This window comes from Sprattus sprattus, assembly GCF_963457725.1.
Source record: "Sprattus sprattus genome assembly, chromosome: 15".
NCBI lineage: Eukaryota > Metazoa > Chordata > Actinopteri > Clupeiformes > Clupeidae > Sprattus > Sprattus sprattus.
In genome coordinates this window covers 25,303,897-25,323,593 of record NC_137913.1, presented here as the reverse complement: position 1 = coordinate 25,323,593, position 19,697 = coordinate 25,303,897, and the positions used below count along the sequence as shown (strand labels likewise).

Sequence of the window (19,697 nt, the reverse complement as noted above, 5' to 3'; positions counted from 1 at the left end):
GAAGATGCAGAGGTTTGTGAGTTTTGATGCTCTCTTTTGAAACTTCACTGTGACATGTATTCTGTGGAATTGAAAAAAGTCATTTTTTTCTTTCCTCCCACTTAACTTTGTGTAATTTCAGTTACATTTGTCACGAAACCACAAAGAACCCAGTAAACAATCCACGCTTATGGGTATAGGCAATTATGCCTGAGATTCGGTCCAGATTCTGTCCACTGCAGACAAACACCAACAATTAGTAAGTTTAATGAACACTTACCAGTACATCCTGCCGATCCTTCAAAATTCTAGTTGTTGATAATACTTATAATGTGGAACTTTAGATTATGGAACACATACGATGGCATACCTCAATGTGATACCATGGGAATTCAACCATGTTATAATTAATCAATGCAGTGTGTTATTGTTTTATAACATTGAATTGAACTTAACCTGGTTGCTGTTATAAGTTGCAGGCCAGTGCTGTAGATCATAACAGTCATGATTTATTGACAGAACAAACCTGAAATTTGACTGCTCCAACTGAAAAAAGGGAATCAGACAGTTATCACAAGGGTGATATTGTGACTTTCCTTGAATTCATTTCATTTTTTTTAAATGTAAGTTAGTGTAGTTTGTTAATTTGTTGTATTACTACTTTAAAAAAATAAGCAGAAAATTGCTTTTCAGGCCAGGCGAAGGCCTGTGAAGGTACCGAGTGACATTAGTTATTTGCCAGGCAGACAGTTGATAGCGAGCCTTACATCGTCGCTGCTGGACAGAGCTTAAGCCAATGCACACTTTAATTTATTCATCAAAGAATTCATTAGAATCGTGGACCTTAAACTTGCCTGACCTCTTTTCTTTGTTTTGTGGTTCTATGTTTTCCGTCCTCTTTCCCAAGAATGCCGGTGTCGACAGAGAACAAGCCATTTCAGCTCTTGAAATAATGGTTTAAATTGGAGTAATGATTGCATGACTTGCCAATGAGGCTAACTAAAGTTCCATAGTGATCATGCTGCTCAGCTTTAGTTAACAATCTGTAAAAGCTTAATTTTGCTGTTCTATGCTGGCGTGAGATTGGTCCTTGCTGCCCTCTACACTTTTTGCCTGGTATGCCTCTGTAGTTCACAGCACAGCAAGCATGAAATACAGAGAGAAACACTCAACTTCCTTCTGTCACTTAATGCCTATGCCCTTGGATATAACTTTTTCATCTATAATCAGTGTAGTGTTACTTACTGCGGTATTGCTCTCTATTGTCTAACCAGCCAGTCTAGGATTCTAACCATTTGTTTTAAAGTAATCTGCAGCCATCCCCATAATCTGCTGTCTTTGGACTGAAAACCATGTTAAACAGAATGCAAGACATTTAGTGATCTAAGGCTGTAATGTTAATATTTTTGCGTCACAATATTGGTTGCGTTGGCATCTTGATTGAAATGGCACCTTCAGCTGTTAACGGTTAATCTTGTATTTCTCATTCTAAACAGCAATACCGTACATAAAAAGTGGAATTCATTTGGAATCTGACTTTGTAATGCTGGTTTTCAATTTCCCAAAGACTTTCTGGGAATCATACATATTTATCAATTTCTGGGCTTCCTGCCCACAATTAGCCGATTGAGCATTTTCAAAGCAATCATGCTTGTATTAATCTCTCCTTTTCATTCTGTCTGTTCATTAAATTGTATCCAGATACCAGATCTGCAGATGTGTGTGTGGTGTTTAAAAAATGTATTCATCTGATTTGTTTTCTTTGTCCATTGGCTCTGTGAGACACCGATATCCTCAACAATGGGCTATTTCCGCTTTTTCCTCTTTGATCGTGTTTGATTAAGCTTTGAAATAGGCATTTTTTTTTGCATTCTGGTAGATCCCTGCGGTCTGATGCCCTTTCTTTTATCTCCCTCTCGCTCTTTTTACTTCAGCCACCAGAAATATGTATGCCTTTATTATCAGCTAGGGTTTCTGGGATTGTATTTGAGAGTATCGTATAAAGAGGAAACGTGTGTTCACTTGATGAGTACATTTAAGAGATTTAAAAGCTCAGTGAGGTTGTTATTTGGGACATCTATTTACAGTATTTTCACAGATATTTTGGGTGATATGATTGAGCTGGAGGCAAACACGTTCCAATTGAGAGGGAAAGGAATGCATGACAATTTGTTCTAGATTTATCTTCCATTTATGAAAATAGCAGTCACATATCTCTAACTTCAGATTTACAGGTCCAGACAACAAAGGCTGGAAATCATGGCTGCAACCCTGTTTCTTAAAGTGGAATCTATGCCAGAGTGTGTGAGCCGAGAAAGCCAGTGTGTGTCAGGAAGCTTTGAATTGTCAGCATTAGGATTAATAAAGAATGAGCTTCTTTAATGTTTTGCTTGACTGATCTCATAAAAGCTGTCCTGTGGCTGAATGGGAGACAGAATACAAATAAACCAAAAACAGTTCAATGCTGCAACTTTTCTTTTGTGTTTGCCAGACATGCAGAATGGGAATACATGGCTGCCCTGCATTGTGACGGGAAAATGAGGGAGAACCTAATTTGGCACCAACCCTCTGAATGGCCTTGCTGAAGTTTATTATGCAGAACCAAATGCCGCAAGCCGCGGCTTCTTGCCAATTCAGAGACACAGTCTTGTTTATTGGACACAATCAATGTAAGGGTGAAGAAAAAAGAACGAGAGAGCATCACCACAATGCACTGATAAGGCAAAACTGTTTTTGGGGGGGTTTGCATTCAGACTGCTGGGTCAGGCGGAGGAGGGAGTTCAGTTTGGTTTGCTGAGTTGGTCCGATTTTCTTTTCTTCCTATTCTGTGGCGAGCCTAGGGTGGACTGAACTTTTTCGGATTGCTTTATGCGCTGAGTTAATGCAGGTGGACCGACACAGAAGCTGAATCTGAACTGTGGCTATGACAAGATCCGGGCCAGGACCAATTTGGCCCAGAGTCGGCTGTTTCCCGGATCTCCTCCTCTGGGCTGCCTGAGGACTGTGTGTGTGTGTGTGTGTGTGTGTGTGTGTGTGTGTGTGTGTGTGTGTGTGTGTGTGTGTGTGTGTGTGTGTGTGTGTGTGTGTGTGTGTGTGTGTGTGTGTGTGTGTGTGTGTGTGTGTGTGTGTGTGTGTGTGTGTGTGTGTGTGTGTGTGTGTGTGTGTGTGTGTGTGTGTGTGTGTGTGTTTGTGTGTGTTTGGTACCTTCAGGAGAAACAGAGCAAGGACACTGTTCAAAATGCCTGTTTAATTCAATGCACTATATCATCCCTGATATAGAAGGCAATTTGCAGAAAGGCAGCCTCAGCGACATCACTGAGCGCAGCTTTGATTTGTATATTTGGTTTTGCCGTGCGACTCAATGAGCAATGAAGTGTGGGCCTAGCCAGTAAAGCACAGCCAACTCCTTTTGTGTGCGATAGTTAAACTTCTCTCCTATAACACTGCATATCCTCAGCAGTTTTTTTTTGGGGGGGTGGGGGCGCTCCTGCTATAATGGTTGCAGTACTTCATGACAAAGTCTCTTGCCTACATTGGCAAAAAAAACTTGTGTCATCACTTTTGGCGCATAGGAATGTCATATTTTTCCTCTCGATGGCAAGGGAGAGTGGGTAAACTGGCCATGTGAATGCGAAAAGTCATCTGAATTCTCTTTCGACGTCCTTTGTCATTTGTAAATGATCCCTGATCATAGTAGCAATCATTCATTTGATATTGCATCTCAGGAAATAGTTGGTGTTTAAGCTGTAAGCAAGGTATCAACATGGCACAAGCCCACACAGACTCACTGGCTGATCTGCATCAATCACTCACTTCCCAGTGCGCTGATCCATCCGTCAACCTCTTCCACTATTACCTGAGCACTTTCCCTTCGGGTGATATCCTGCTGACTTCCTTAACCAAGAGCACTACACACCCCATCCACCCCCCTCCACCACCCACCCAGCATGGAGCTGATGATGACCATCGGGCCCCTCCCTCGGTCCATCCATGGAGCCGGGAGCCAAAAAGCCCCCCTTGATCTATTCAATTTCATGACGTGCCACCGCACACACAGTGCATCGTTATAATTTCATTGACGCGCCGATGGATTTTTCAGTGGATGTGTCTGCTTGGTAAATTGTCCCCGGTATAATCGCTTTGGAATGAAATGCAACCAGCGGTGATTCACACGCTCTGGCTAAGCACCCCCACATGCACGCTTGAGGATGGGGGTCTCTCGCGCCGCAGCTATACATTGGCATTCCATCTGCATGCTGTTTCCCCTGTCACTGAGCCGAGACCTGTTTAGAATGAAGGTAGAGGTAAATGATCCAGCAGCTCAGGGTGTCTCTTTTTTCAATTCTTTTTTTTTTTTTTTACATTCCATCCTATCAAAAGCCAAATAGCATGGGATTTTCCGCTCTAAATAGGATTTCAGGTTATATGAAAGGGGCAGATACTGCAACGGTAATTTAGCAACAGAGGCTAGGCGTAATTTGAGAAGGTAATATTTAGTTATTGATGGGCAGGCTCTAATGTGATTACATGTATTCCATGCTTGGGAATATTGCCAGCCTTGAGTCTGTCTGAGGGAAAAAAGCCTATAGGTGAACTGAATGGGTTTCTGATTATCTCCACCTGTCTTGTGTGCCGTCCCCTGTTGCCCTAAGGGGAGCCTGTATCTCTCTCACCACAGAAGCCAGCAGGTCAAAATGGCTTCACTGGGGTAGAAAGTGATGTACACTCCAGTCATTCCCATGGGTATTTCAAGTCTCTAGGGGGTGAAGGGGTAAAATCTCAGTTGGACTGACATCCTATTGAAACACCTCATGGGTCATTTCTTTTTCTTCCGTAACTTGATGAGGTCTTAAGCTATAACACCCAGGGTCCGTAGGGTTATCTATCTTTTTTTGTCTAGTATCCTTACTGATGTTGTTATTTCTTTTCTACTGCCATAATTGACTGGATATTGTCAGCAGGCCGAGCATGGTTAATACTTTAATCAGAGCGTGGTTGGGACCCCCTGGTGAGCACGCCACTGCTCTCCATCCGACCGGACGACGATGATGCGGGGGGACTGAGCCATCTGTGTCATGAAAGGGGAAGGTTAAGCTAATGAAGTGGCCACTTCAGTGTATAAAGCCGCTTTGTGGTTTGCAAGTTCAAAGCTAAATGTCTTTCAGGGAAACAGTAAAAGGGGGGAGCCTGCTGCTGATTTACAGCTCTGTTAGAGCCTCCTCACGATAAACTGCCATGATTTAACCAGAGCTTTTTTTTAATGGCTGACACTATGCAAAGGTCACAGCTTTAGCGGCCAACAGAAATAAAGCGTCCAAAAGCAAAAGAGTCTATTCGTTTCCAATCATGTTTCTTTGACCTGCAAGTGTGTGTGTGTTATTTAATGTTGTGGGAATTGTGTTTCCCCCCCCCCCCCCCCCCCCCCCCCCCCCCCCCCCCACAGAGATAAGGACTTTGCATATAGTCTGGACTGCCCTTCTGCATTTGCTTGCTCTATGGTCTGTGCCGATAGTGAGCCATTGGTCTGTGCTGAGGGAGCCGAACACAGCGAATGCATCATTAATGCGTGGCTATGCCAGGACTCATGAAATATTTGAGAGCCGTACAGTCAGGTGCCGGTGCCCTGGGTGACAGGTGCAGGCTGGCCAGGAAAAAAAAGGTGCCGTCTTCAGAGAGCGTCCCTGCGGTTTGCTGGACGCCAGACAAGCAAATGAAGTGACAGCCAGAGCAAACAGAACACTGTGCTTATTCTGAAGGTCATCCACTCTCATAGACTCAATCACAGGCTGCTCGGGTCCAGGAGTTAAGGCCCTGTCACGCAATGCTGAAACACCCAACAGAGGAGTGCCAAAAGGAGGACGATAGCAAGAGGTTGAGGTAAGCATGTTATATTAACTAATAATGCAATATATGATTATATGTGACATTACACAATATATCTTATATCTATCTCTTCTGTCAAGTACTGTTAAGAACTCCCATATGAACTATGATAAAAAAAAACTCCAGAATGTGTTGGAAAAAAAACACTGCTTCTATTTTTTTCCACCTTGATATTCCTTTGTGGCATTACTTTTTCTAAACGTGGAGATTTCTGCAGCTCATGGAACACACTGATCTCACTGAAGAGACCGTGATTCTACCCGTGTAACCATTGATTTGATGCTGTACAGCGTGTTATATTCTAGTCATGCAACTTGTGTGTATAATGACTTCTTATTTACATTTGGTACCCTACTGATGGATTGGTGCCCTAAATTGACTTCCGTGCCAAGCGCCTCTGTAACTGTCTCTGCTAACAGTATATCTACTCTGAAGTTTGTTTGGCCAGCTCCCCAATCTGTACTTAGATAAATGCATGTCATGTTTTGATATGTGGCTTTTGTTGCATTGGCGACTCAAAGTCAAAGTTAAGTTAATCTTCACTTTTGCTTGGATGCACTGCACTTTCCCCTCTGGTAATAAAATCCAGTGTGTGTTTGTGTGCATGCTTGTGTGTGTGTGTGTGTGTGTGTGTGTGTGTGTGTGTGTGTGTGTGTGTGTGTGTGTGACCCATTTACTAATTCTGTGCCTGTAAAAGTGGTGTCTCTGAGGAGCGCCAGTGATTGGGGCCCCTGAGCTAATCTAATCTGCACAGTGGCTATGCAGAAGAAGAATTAGCAGACAGACTGTTGTTGTGGGGGACACTGAGTGTGCATCCCAATCAGAGACTAATGCATGTACACGAAACATCAATCCTACCAAATGTGATTTCCACTCAGTGTGCTCCCTGCATTCAATATGGGCGAAAATGGTAGCTTCTTGTGCCGCTCAAAAGCAAAGCATCTTAGGTGGAAGGGATGAATTTTGCCCTCTAACCGCCTGTCCTTCACACCGAGAAGCGTCATTCTTCCTGCTTCTCCTAGCATTCAGCGGGAAAAAGATGTATTACTGAGGAAGACAGAGAGTTCACCCTGTGGCACCGCCGAGGAGTTTTGGAGATTTCTGGGTGGGGAGCGTGTCCCATTGCCCAGCCGCACAACAGGGTGTACAAGAGTTTCAGAAAAAAGACGCTGCCCCTGAGCATCTTGCACAAATTCCAGCTTAAAAAAAAGCAAAAACAGATGAGGGTTGACCGGAGGTCCCGCACTTCTCCGAACAGAAATGAGACCCAGCGTGTCAAATGATATGTTCCAGCCAAGGGGTGAAAGCTCATTCGGGTGTTATCAATCCTTTCTTTAGATCCCCAAAGGGGAAAGTGGCTTCGCAAACTAAAATAAGTGTGAAATGTTATTGCCTCAATTGCCTTGCCTTTTCAGCACAGCATTTTCTAATAAAGTATCAACGCTTTCAGGAAGCAGACCTTCTGGACGAAATAAAATAGTAATTGTCAAGTCTTGTAACTGGCTGACACATCTGAACAGATTTTGAAATGCACTGACACATTCATAGTATCTCGGCTGTAATAGTGCAGACACCAAAATCATTTCATGCACAAAAACAGGACCATATTTTTTCACCTTCCTCACTGTGGTCACATTGTGAAAACTTTCACAATGACAATAAGGTGAGGCAAGAGAGTTATAGCACCAAGGTCATGGTTTGATTCTCAGAGAGCATACAAAACTATGAAAAGCTCACTTTGTATGTGTATTGCTTTAGATAAAAGTGTCTGCCAGCTGAATAAATATGCATATGAAGTACACAATGTGTAATATTCTGTGGTAAAACACAAAAGCCATATATTACATTATGATGATTTGTGAAATCTTTGTCTATTTCATAAGGGAGATGTCTGTAGAATGTCTATCAAAACAAAATAGAAACTCATAGATTTTCTTTGACCAAATGCTCTGTCACTATCCAAGGTTGTACTGTTGTTCTAATGTTACTGTATGGAACACCAGTCCTATTGATATATTCTAAGCCTTCTGTGAAATGTTTTCAAGTTTTTAAATGTTTTCTTTCCTAGCAAAGGCACTTCGACATGGTGTCTGTCCATAGAAACATCCAGGACCTTCAGGATGAAGTTCAGAGGTTACCTCTAAATGATGGTGTTTCATTGAAATGGGACTTTAAGGAACACATTCTCCCCCTCAAGATCAATCACCCAATTGTTTTGTGCATGACTGTGTGTCTCTGCAATCTCGACTGTACCACAGGTTGTCTTCACTCTCGTCGTCAGTGTGTGTTGCACCTCACCCCTTGGCTCTCTGCTGGGGCCACTGTGTGTTTACCGCTATCTTCACACTCTGATCTTGCTTGCATCCTTCTCCTCCTCCTCCTCCTCACTCCTCACTGTGGAGATCTTTATCTCCTCCCTGAGTTATCTCTGCATTCAGCAGGATCTTAATCTGATGCCATTTTTCTTCCTCGCCATCTGCACAAAGCATCTCTGGAAGACGTCTGGTAGCATATATATATATATATATAATCCCTCCCCTCTATCAAAAAAAAAGCTTTAACTGCTACAATCAGCGATTTGCAGTCGCAGTTGATAATAACAAACCCTGTGTCAGATTCGAACCAGTTTCCGGCGCATTACGGGGCCGATCCTTTGCCAGTGGTAATTACTGTGACAGTCTCTCTCCCCTGTCAGAGCCATTCTTGCACATTATGTACGTTGAATAAGCCACCTGCGTACACTCCTCAGTCTGCCCCCTAACAATCGGCATGACTAACACAATCTTCCGCAGAGGTTGAGAGCCAAGCCTTTCTCTCCAAATCAAATTCCCCTGTCACAGAGTGACTGATCTTTGAGCATGCAGGAGATAGTGTTTGAAAAATAAAAAACCCAAAGAGGAAACAGGAAAAATAACACAAGGGAGAAAAAGCCTTTGTGTGAATGCTTATTAGAAACATTTCCATGGACTGGGAGGCTAAATCTGGAGTATTTCTGTTTTTGCGGCAGTGGCGGTTATGCCTTCATTTAGGTCTTCAGTCTTCGCAGGGAAAGCATATCAACAGAATTGGAGCTTCTTCACTTCTAATGTGACCATGAGGCTGATGCAGTTTTGTAAGTCCTCCTCCAAAACAAACTTGAACTAGGGCCTGTCTTCCCCAGAAGTTTCTGGTGTACATTAAACAGAATCCCTAATCCTTTGGGTGACATGTATATCTGCAGCAAACTGCTTTAAATTATGTGAGATCATGGGGAGAACCCTTTGATATCATGATATATGAATACCAATGTGTGTGTGTGTGTGTGTTCAAGTGCAAAATGAATTCCTGTTTCAGAGTGTGTGACTTTGCCTCATCTTTCCCCATGAAAGAACTGTCAGATCAGCAATCACCACCAAAGCATGCTCTCAGTCTCTTAGGCATGAGGCGTTTTAAACCCACACAACCAACAATCAAAGCTCTATCCTCTCTCAGATTTCATTTTTTTCTTTTCTTTCACCATGCAGGCAATTTGTTATTTTTCATAATGCCACCAAAATTGCTTAAATAACAGCAATAATGGCGATGAAAAATAAATTGTGCAGAGCTTTAAATGTCATTTTTAATTCTTGCCTTGATGTAGCACTGATGCATCTGTGGAAGATGGAGTTACAAAAAAAAAGAATGAACTGCTCTTTCCCACCCTCCTCCTCCGAGTTAATAATGGCTGGTAGAGCTTGTCTCAGCTGCTAGAGTTGACTGACTCCACTGATGGTTCATAAAGGTCTAGGGGGAGATGTGCCTGAGCCATATCAGGCAGAAAGATAATGGACACCGTCTGGCTTCCCCTTTCTCTCATCATGAGAGATGGCTTTATGGTAGGTTTTCTTGCAGGTGGGTGGCAATAATGTTGAGTTGGGGATTGGAGGGGTGAGAGGCGTACATGCGGGTGAGATGACAGGTGCCTGACAATTGAATGAAGCGTTTGAAGGCACAACAAACACTACCTGTCATGTGATGTTATGCATTGTGGTTGCCACGGTGCCTTGTTTGGGAATGGTGCGTGATTTCCAGCTTCCCCTGTCATGCCCCGTCAATGAAAAATGCTCGGAGGGCATTACTGATATGATTTCTGCAAGCTTGGCTGTTCAGGCTTTGAAGGGTGCGCTGATCCCAAGATGTTACCTCTGCTGCCTCAGCTTCCGCGAGCTGAGATAACAAGCTCCTGCACAACACTGCCCTCCACAGGCTTACAGGTCAACTACAGGCAAAGTCAAAGAGCCCTAAACAACCACTTGAGAACACTCTTGTCTTAATGTGTTTATTTCTCTATAGGCAGACATTCAGGCTGTTAATCAAATGGAAGTATCAGTATCACTTCATGTCAACATGGGGTGGGCAGTAACACATTCAATCTAAAAGGGAATTTTCATGATTAAAGCAGCATTGTGAAAAAGACTCTCCACTGCTAACTAGCCAACGCAGGAAGGTTATTTGCATCTGTTGTATTATGTATGGCCTCTTAAATGCCCACACTGAGGGTGCCATCAGTGGCAGCTTGACAGCATTCATTAGCACATTAGATGGTCAGTCTGCACATGCTGGTCGTTCAGGAGCAATGCACATGGGAGCGGGCTGTTGATAGGTGGCTCTCTCGCTGTGACTCTCAAGCTGGTAGAAAGCAAAAGACGCTAATCTCTTTCACTCTTTCAAATTGTCCCCTTTCTCACTGTTATGACAGCACATTCACACTTGATGCTATTAAAGTCCTCCGTCTCACAAATTGATTTTGACTTAATCCAATACAGACCTGCACTGGTGGTCTTCACTGATTCGGTAATGTGTTGAAATTCTCAAAGGCATGTGTGAAACATCACTGTGGTCCATGACAACTGAATCAAATCAGCAGCTACACAATTCCATCCCACACTGAATGTTTATGGCAGACATTTCAAACTTCACTTGTTGAGGCATTTCATTTTCTACATCTGCCATAAAATGGTTGGCCAACTTAGTTCCTAACAAATGCTGATATCTCAGTTTCTCAGACCAAGTTTCTGTTGTGCTACTGTGAGCTGCCACAATCAACCCGCTGGGAGAAGCCTATTCCAAGGCCCTCTTGTCACAATCCCAACTCATGTTATACAGAGGAATACTTATTCAGCACTAACTCAAAGTCAGAGCACTGCTTTACAAAGAAGTAAGGCATAGTTCAGGACAAGACTTAATTGTTATCTGGGAAATCCATCCAGGGAACTACAGCAAATAAATTCTGCTCTTACCTCCAGAAAGATCATTAACGTTTTCCATTAAGTCACTTGGATATATTAATTATTTCCACACAATCAATCTACATTCATTTTCAATCAGATTCAGTTCAATCTACAATCTAATCATAACTCTATCTCTATGCGCATGAAATCCCAAACCACTCTAACACGACAAGCGTAAATTATGTAAAGCGCACTTTGCACATGCTTCATAGAGTGGCTGAGGGAAAATGCCAGTGATATTTGCTCTAAATTATATCTTTGGGGAGATGTGCAAAGTTTCCCCACACATCCAAGGAGAACTAGTGATTTTTCTTCTCCCTCTCTCTCTCTTAATCTTTCTGTGTGTGTGTGTGTGTGTGTGTGTGTGTGTGTGTGTGTGTGTGTGTGTGTGTGTGTGTGTGTGTGTGTGTGTGTGTGTGTGTGTGTGTGTGTGTGTGTGTGTGTGCATGAGAGTGTGTGTGTGTGCGTGTGAATGTATAAACATGTCTGGCAAGAGTATGCGCATGAGTGTTTGTGTCTTAAATGTTGCGTGCAGACGACTCTAGGTAAAAATTGCTTTATTTCTCAACCTTTCAGTTCAGATCAGTGCAGAGACCTGACTTCCCACAGGGAACTGGTCAGCAGTTAGCACATACCATTTTCTTCTGTGCCTTTTTAAAGATTTATGTCAAAACATACCAGGTGCATGTAAGTGGCCATGCCATGCTGTTAGGAATAACTATTGTGAGGTCAGTAAGCCGAACATGTCTGTGCAAATATGAGAATGAGAGGACATACATTTGAAAATGTGTGTGTTTGTGTGTGTGAGAGAGAAGAAGAAGGAGATATAAATATTAGTGCTGTCAGTCTTACTGCGTTAACGCAAACCCATTTTAACGCCGTCAATTTTTTTATCGCGCAATTAACGCTGTTGTTTTTAGATTAACGTTCTTTTTGGCCTCACAAACTGTGTAGTAGGCTAACGTTACGGTTTGAGTAAATGGTGAGCGCGATACAGCGAAATGGATGATAAAAAGATTCTGAATAGAAAGTTTACTTTTAAAAGTTGTGATGTGCCAAAGAAGCAAGCTTTACTGTTGTCTGAACATGTCAACAGGCAGCTGGCTGAAAGCAAAGAGGTAGTAGGCTTACCTGTTATTGGTAACCTAACTGTTACGGTTCATTGAACAAAAGAAAATATTAAGCCATGGTTTAACTGCACTATAGGCTGAGTCCTTGTTTACCCGAAATGTGCACTTTATAAATGTATTTTGTACCTCCCTGTTTGGCAATGTTGTTTTTCAATAAAATAAAACATTTGCATAAAGCAAGCCAATCCACTTTTCCATTTTTTAAGAGCATTAAAATAAAAAATGATGGAAAAAAATTATTGAAGGGACCTTTACTATAGATAAAAATGTGCGATTAATCGCGATTAATTCTGAGTTAACTATGACAAAAATGCGATAAATCGCGATTAAATATTTTAATCGTTTGACAGCACTAACAAATATATATAGAGAGAGACAGAGCGAGAGAGAATGATGACACTCACTCAAGTGTTCCTTTGTAGTGAAAAATGTTTTGAATAGACTTATCTCCAGTGTGACAGAGTTTGGCGGGCCTGCCAATGCGAGCACCTTTGCAAGGATACAGTGCATTCTGCTCTCTGGACCAAGGCAATGGGGAGTGTGGAAGTGTCCAGCTTTTCATCACTCCAATTCCCCCTCTAACCTTGGGAGACAGCTGATAAAGCCGTCACTCTGAATGCTTTCTCCAGTGAGTGTTGCCTGATAAAGTGGTGTTCTACCTGCTTTGGCCTGAGGAAATAACACAAGATGGGGGGGGGGGACGGACGGACTTATATACTGAAAATGATCAGCATCCCATGAGCCCTTATAACTGCATAATCTTTACAATTTACAGAAGATTTACTAACAGAATAAGGTGTGCTGGAAGCCAACTCAGTCTCATTAAATACAAACAACAGCATACCAACAACAACTACATTAGAAACAGAATGAGATATTCTCAAATATACACCAGAACCCTGTGTTACTGGCAACATTGCTCTCATGGACATGGGCCTTTAGACATGTATTAAGCCATGTTAGAAAGCCAGCCGGGCTTATCACTGTATACAGCATACCATCAACCTATTACCTTGCTTATATAGACATATAATCGAAATATTATTTGAATGTCTTATACGTCCTTATGCATGTGATGACATGTGCAGGCATGTGACCATGTGTTCATAAAGTGGGACAAGCGCTCACTAGGGAGATGGCATATGGAGTCCTGCTAAAGGATGACAAACATCACAAAAACACTAAAAAAATACACAAAAGCCTTCTGTGTTGTGTCATCAAGTCGATAACGTTTCTTTGTCATTATATGTGAGGTTATGAGGTTGAGCCACAAACACAACATCATCCCGAGTCCCATCCTGAACCAACTGAGTGACAGGGCAAACAGATGGTGTCTGGCCAAGTCTTGACCCCATGGCTGATGGATATGGCACTGGTGAGAAGACGTCGTGCATCAGCTACTGGAGGTCATTTGTGACACTTTCTATCATTAAGACAATTCATTGTGCATAATGCAATACCCTACCATTCTCAGGTCTAAATTATAAGGCATAAATCATAATTTTCTTTATTTTGATCTCAGTTTGCAAAGGACAGTAATATCATTCAACTGATTACCCAATGAAATTTGCACTTCTTTTGCATTTAATCCCAAAGACAATCTATATGCCACATGGTAATCCACAGATAATTTACATTTACATTTAGCAGACGCTTTTGTCCAAAGCGACGTACAAGGGAGAGAACAGTCAAGCTAAGAGCAATACAACCTGGTGTAACAATAAATACTGCTTTTTTTTTTTCAAGAACTAGAAAACGACATAGAAAGAAAAAGAAGTGCGGGACTGTCACTACTTAGGTGCAAGTTAAGCCAAGGTGACAGTTAGGAAAGGAGGTGCTCTCTGAAGAGTTGGGTCTTCAAGAGCTTCTTGAAGGTAGAGAGGGACGCCCCTGCTCTGGTAGTGCTAGGCAGGTCGTTCCACCAACGTGGAACTACAACTGAGAATAGTCTGGATTGCCGTGCTTGCATAGGCGGCAGTGCCAGAGGACGCTCACTGGATGAGCGCAGCATCCTGGGTGTAACATTTGCCCATATAAGAGCATTTAGGTAGGTGGGAGCAGAACCAGTAAGCACTTTGTAGGCAAGCATAAGTGACTTGAACTTAATGCGAGCAGCTACAGGCAGCCAGTGGAGCTCAATGAGTAGCGGGGTGACATGTGCCCTCTTTGGTTGGTTGAACAACAGACGCGCCGCCGCGTTCTGGATCATCTGTAGTGGTTTCACCACGCAAGCCGGCAGGCCCGTTAGGAGGGCGTTGCAGTAGTCGAGTCGGGAACTCACCAAGGTTTGCAACAGCAGCTGGGTGGCATACTGGGTTAGGTACGCCTGATTTCGCGGATGTTGCATAGCTCAAAGCGGCATTACCTGGCAACAGAGGCGATGTGGGCTGTGAAGGTTATTTGGTCATGAATAATGACCCTGAGGTTTCTTGCTGTTTTGGATGGAGCAAGAGATAAAGAGTCAGTATTGATATTGATGTTGTGGTGGATGAACTGTTTGGCTGGGAAGACCATCAGTTCTGTTTTGGCCAGGTTCAGCTGAAGGTGGTGGTTTTCCATCCATGTGGATATATCAGCAAGACAGTCCGAGATCCGCCCCGAAACAGTGTTGTCCTCAGGAGGGAAAAACAGCACCAGTTGAGTATCATCAGCATAGTGGTAGGAAAAACCATGCGAGCGGATGATAGGGCCCAGCGAGGTGGTGTAGATGGCAAAGAGAAGTGGTCCCATTACTATCCCTTGGGGCACCCCAGTGGTGAGGCGGTGAGGTATAGACAGATGACCTTGCCATGACACCTTGAATGAGCGCCCAGTGAGGTACAATTCAAACCAGGAGTGCGCCTTGCCAGAGATGCCCATACTTGACAGTATGGACAGAAGGATGCGGTGGTTGATTGTATCAAACGCAGCTGATAAGTCAAGCAGGGCGAGAGCCGAGGATTGAGCTGCTGCTCTAGCTGTTTTTAAGGCCTCCGTCACAGATAGCAGGGCTGTTTCGGTGGAGTGACCGCTTTTGAATGCCGATCCGGTTTGGATCGAGGAGATTGTTCGTTGTCAGGAACTCTGTGTCCTGTTTGGAAGCTGCCCTCTCAATTGTTTTAGATAGATCAACTCGTTATTTCAGATGATCTGCTGTAAATGTTCTCGAAGACACATTATTTGGATACAGCAGCTGGAAGACACAGAAGTAATCACATATTCTAAGATTGAAAGTAGCCCATGGGATAAATTAGACAAATCATACCCCTGTTTTACAGTGTTTCAGTGTTCAATTATTTACTGTGCAATAAATTGGAGTCAGCAAAACAGCTTTATGCCACGGCATAGTGAGTGGAGCCAGAGGAGTAACAAACTGCAGCTGTTATTATGGCAGAGCATTTTATCTCAGTTCCACAATTAGAAAATCCCTTTGATTTTAATGTATATATCATCTTAGTGTATTAAAAAAGGGGAATCTTTTTCAGTGCTATTTAGCAAATATATTTACTAACTAAAGCTTTGCAAGACACAGATTGCAAAATATTTTACCATGTTAACATCAGACTGTAACCTGTAGCCTTTTTTTTCTTTTTTCACAATTATTGTGTCAACACTTATTTCCTTTTCTGCTAGTGATCTTATAGCCATTACAGCTAAGGGATAGTAGCTTAAAATGTCCATATCTCGAACAAGCCTATACTTGGTGACAGTAAGCTAAGTACACAGATAAACAAAACTGGAGAACTGACAATCAGAGAACACACACTCTCAACGGACGAAGACTCTTTACCAATGGGCAACCTTGTATAACCCACCACTCTCTCTATAAGGACTGCATTTCCCATGAACACTCTCACATTTCTGATTACCCAGAAGACATTGTTTCTCTCTTCCCTGCTCAAGAAAGAAGGTCGCACGTATTTTCCGAATTGAATAGAGGCGATTACAAGTCAACATGTTTGGTCAGGCAGTTCGGCGGTTTACAACCTCAGCAGTCCGTGCCTCTCACTACGGAGAGGGACCAGGACAGGTATTTAATTTACATCAATTTGGCCAGTTATTTCAAAAAGAAAAGGGAGCATGGAATCATGGTGGCCTCGCTTTAGTGTAAACCGGTGGAGGTCATTTTCCTAGCTATGGTAGCTAGTTAGCTATCTAACATGAATTAGCGCGCAGTTAAGCAGACATCAACATGACTTTCTTGATTCAAATAGGGTGCTGACACAGAACATCATGTGAATTACTGTGTTTGTTCTCCCAATTCTGTTGATTTGAGCTTTGTAATTCTAGCGGTGGTTAGCATTTTCTACCGCAATAGCGGTTAACTATCTTTGCTAACACGTCCGTAGAGACGTTCGGAAGTTAACCTACGGTTACTTGTTAATACGTCATCTACACTTGCATACTTCTCTGATATGAAATATTTTCCAGTGTCGTCGTTATCTCTAACTTGGCTTGATTTGGCATTGGCTAAACTAGGATAACAAACGTTAGGTGATGGCATAATGTTGACCTTGCTAAGGAAGTAAACGGTGTGTAGGGAAACATATGCATGTCGCCACCAAAACATATAACAGTTGGAACTTTAGTGCGTTAACATTAGTTAACGTCAGGGCTTCTAACACAGATGCAGACGGACGTTTGACCGAACCTTGTTTTGAAATATTGAATCTGTTTGCTAGAATAGTTAGCTAATGTTAGTGCCATAGCTTCAGCTTAGCCTAGCAAACCGCAATCTAACATTATGACGTTATTTCCCTGCAAGAAGTTTGGCCTGTGTGAGGTCTTAACTATTTGCTGTTTTAGTTATTTTTGACCCACTCTGACAATGTAATAGTAACCATTCAAGAGTCTACATCAGTCATGGACCTAGGCTATTTGCTGAATTTAGTTTGGTATTATTAGTTGCTGGCCTAAACTGACACTGAAAGTGACCTTGCAGAGTTCAACGGCAAAGTAATACGATTTGATCAGACTATTGTAGAAATGGTATGTAATTTGTCTGCATTAATAAAATGATATATATTGACTCTTCTCCTGTTTCACAGAATCTTCCATTCTCAGTGGAAAATAAATGGAGGCTGTTGGGAATGATGGTTTTGTTCTTCGGCAGTGGATTTGCATTCCCCTTCATTGTTGTGAGGCACCAAATCCTGAAGAAGTAAACTGGGTCTTGAAACATGGCCTACAAGGTGAGAATTCAACCTGTTTTTGCAGACAGTATATTTTCAGTCTATTTTCCTGGTGCCTTAGTGTACCACATGGTTATTGGACCGGGTTGACCTGTCCAGATCCAATCTGTTGAAACTATTGGCAAACTAGAACCTGAGAGGAATTGCTGAGCGCTGTAGGGTTTGATGTGATTGCAGCAGTTTTGTAGTAAAGTTTCTCGGACTACGCTTGTTTCATATGACCAGTATAATAAAAATGTCATCATAATATTATTGTTCACCAAGATGGAAGCAGAGGACAAAACTCTGAGGTATCATTTTGCCTGACAGCTCAGCAGATAGTTGTCCCATAGGCTCCTCCAGTTTGGTCCTGATGTTTCATGTGAAATGTTAAGTGAAGGAATTGTAATTCATTCATTAATTGAACGGCTCTTAATTAATCTTGTACAGCAACAAACAGATTTGAAATGGCATGTGTGCCTGTATCAAAAACCTTCCAGCGAGAGTTTAGTTGGCTAACATTCAACTATTGCGAATTGATGATTACTCGACCATTTCCATGTACCAAATGGAATTTTCCAATGAAATTAATTCAATAGTGGTGTTTGGGGGGGAAAAGGAGTCTCTAAATAGTCCGAAAAGCAATCACTCGCAAAAGAGGCCCCTCACATAAAAAAGAAATATTTACAAGTGAGCTGAAACAAGAAGTGTAAAACGCATAGTAAAATTGTAAAGCACTGTTTATGAAACCGTTAATTGCATCATTATAAGTGGAGACACATTTTACTTTTTGTCAACTAGAAACACTTACTACACCTTCAATGTCCCTATTATGTTGTGTTTAAATAAGTCAAGAGGTTGGAGAAAGCTACTTATAATGCATCTTAAATAGGTTTGCTGAATTGATGGCACTTGGATGTTGAATAAAAGTAACTAATCTGCCTCTCTGACAACAATCTCTGACAACAATCTTTGCTTTTATCACACAGGTCACTCACCCTCAACATCTTGTCTGGAACAGCTATCTTCATGTCCAGCGGGGATTGTGTAATTTTATTTGTACATAATAAAGCCCAATAAGCCATTTATTTCTGACTAATTCCACTAAGTTTTTAAATGCCTTTCTTTGTAGTTGAGTCCATACCCAAACATCTGCACCAAACTGAATATGGAACAAAGTACATGACGCATTACAGAGAGAACAAGGCATTCCACAGGGTGCAATGGTCATTATAGCTGTATTTTAAACAGATACGTGAAATGAGTGCTAGTATTCAACTTCACAACTGAAGTTTAATTTTGGGATTTATTAAATGGCATTCCCTAGAGGTTTGAACATACTCTGGTCAGCAAAAAGAATTGCTAGGTTTTAGGTGTCTTTGAAAGACTTCCTGCCAGTGGGCCAGTAGGCTGGCGTGTGGTGCACTACTTAAAATAAAGGCTTTCCAGGCCTCTAAGGAGTTTCTGTAATTATCAGTGCATACATAGCATAACATAAAATGTCTAGAGTTTATCATGCATGAAATTGCTGTGAGGGTGTGTGGGGACTAGATTCTATATCACATACTTCACAAATGTATCAATTTCTAAAGCTGTATATTGACTGCTAGTGCCTGGGGTAGAACATACCTACCGTGAAACTTAAAGGCACAATATGCAACAATTATGCTTCAGGATTAGGGTTAGGATAAGCAGTTTAACCTTAAAATAACAGCTTTAAAAAAATTGGGGCACTACAATGACTTTTAATATGGAGAATTGCGTCCGTGCCAATGGCATAGCAGGGTCGATAGGCATATAACTGCGTTATGTAGTTTTGCCTGCCGATGCCCTCCGACCTGACTTTGATTACCTTCTGCCGATCTAGTAAGTAGCTTCTTTGCCGTCTTGCTTAGTCTTGTGTTGCACATGATTGATGTTTGACTGTGTAAGGACAGTCGTTGAGTAATTAGTTTGTCATAATGTCAAAGTCAGCACATTTCAAGAGATTTCGTTAGTTTTAGCTGCTAGCATACCTTTAGCGAATAGCTATTAATCCTTAATGCACCTTTAAAAAGCCCTATATTTCATTGTCCTCTCATTCTGAAAAACAGACCGACCAGTGGTGCAATGGCTAATGCAGAATTCCGATTCCTTGAGTAGCCTGTTGAAAAGACCGTTAGGCTGCTGGTTCTCGGGAGTCAAAAGTTTTGAAAATTCACAGCCACGTATGTAAAGATAATTTAGCAGTGTCCTATATGACTGCTTCAAGCTTAATGGAAGATCTTAAAGCTGTTCTTAAAAATGTTGTTTCATTATACAGTGGG

At 42.1% G+C, this 19,697-nt stretch overlaps 1 long non-coding RNA gene across 1 annotated transcript; it reads left to right on the top strand.

Moving 5' to 3' along the window:
* The first annotated feature begins 16,108 nt into the window (after window positions 1-16,108).
* Window positions 16,109-18,495, top strand: LOC308376112. The gene is made up of 3 exons (XR_013968906.1): window positions 16,109-16,250; window positions 17,269-17,412; window positions 18,381-18,495. It is a non-coding gene; the product is annotated as an uncharacterized lncRNA (long non-coding RNA).
* The last annotated feature ends 1,202 nt before the right edge of the window (window positions 18,496-19,697 follow it).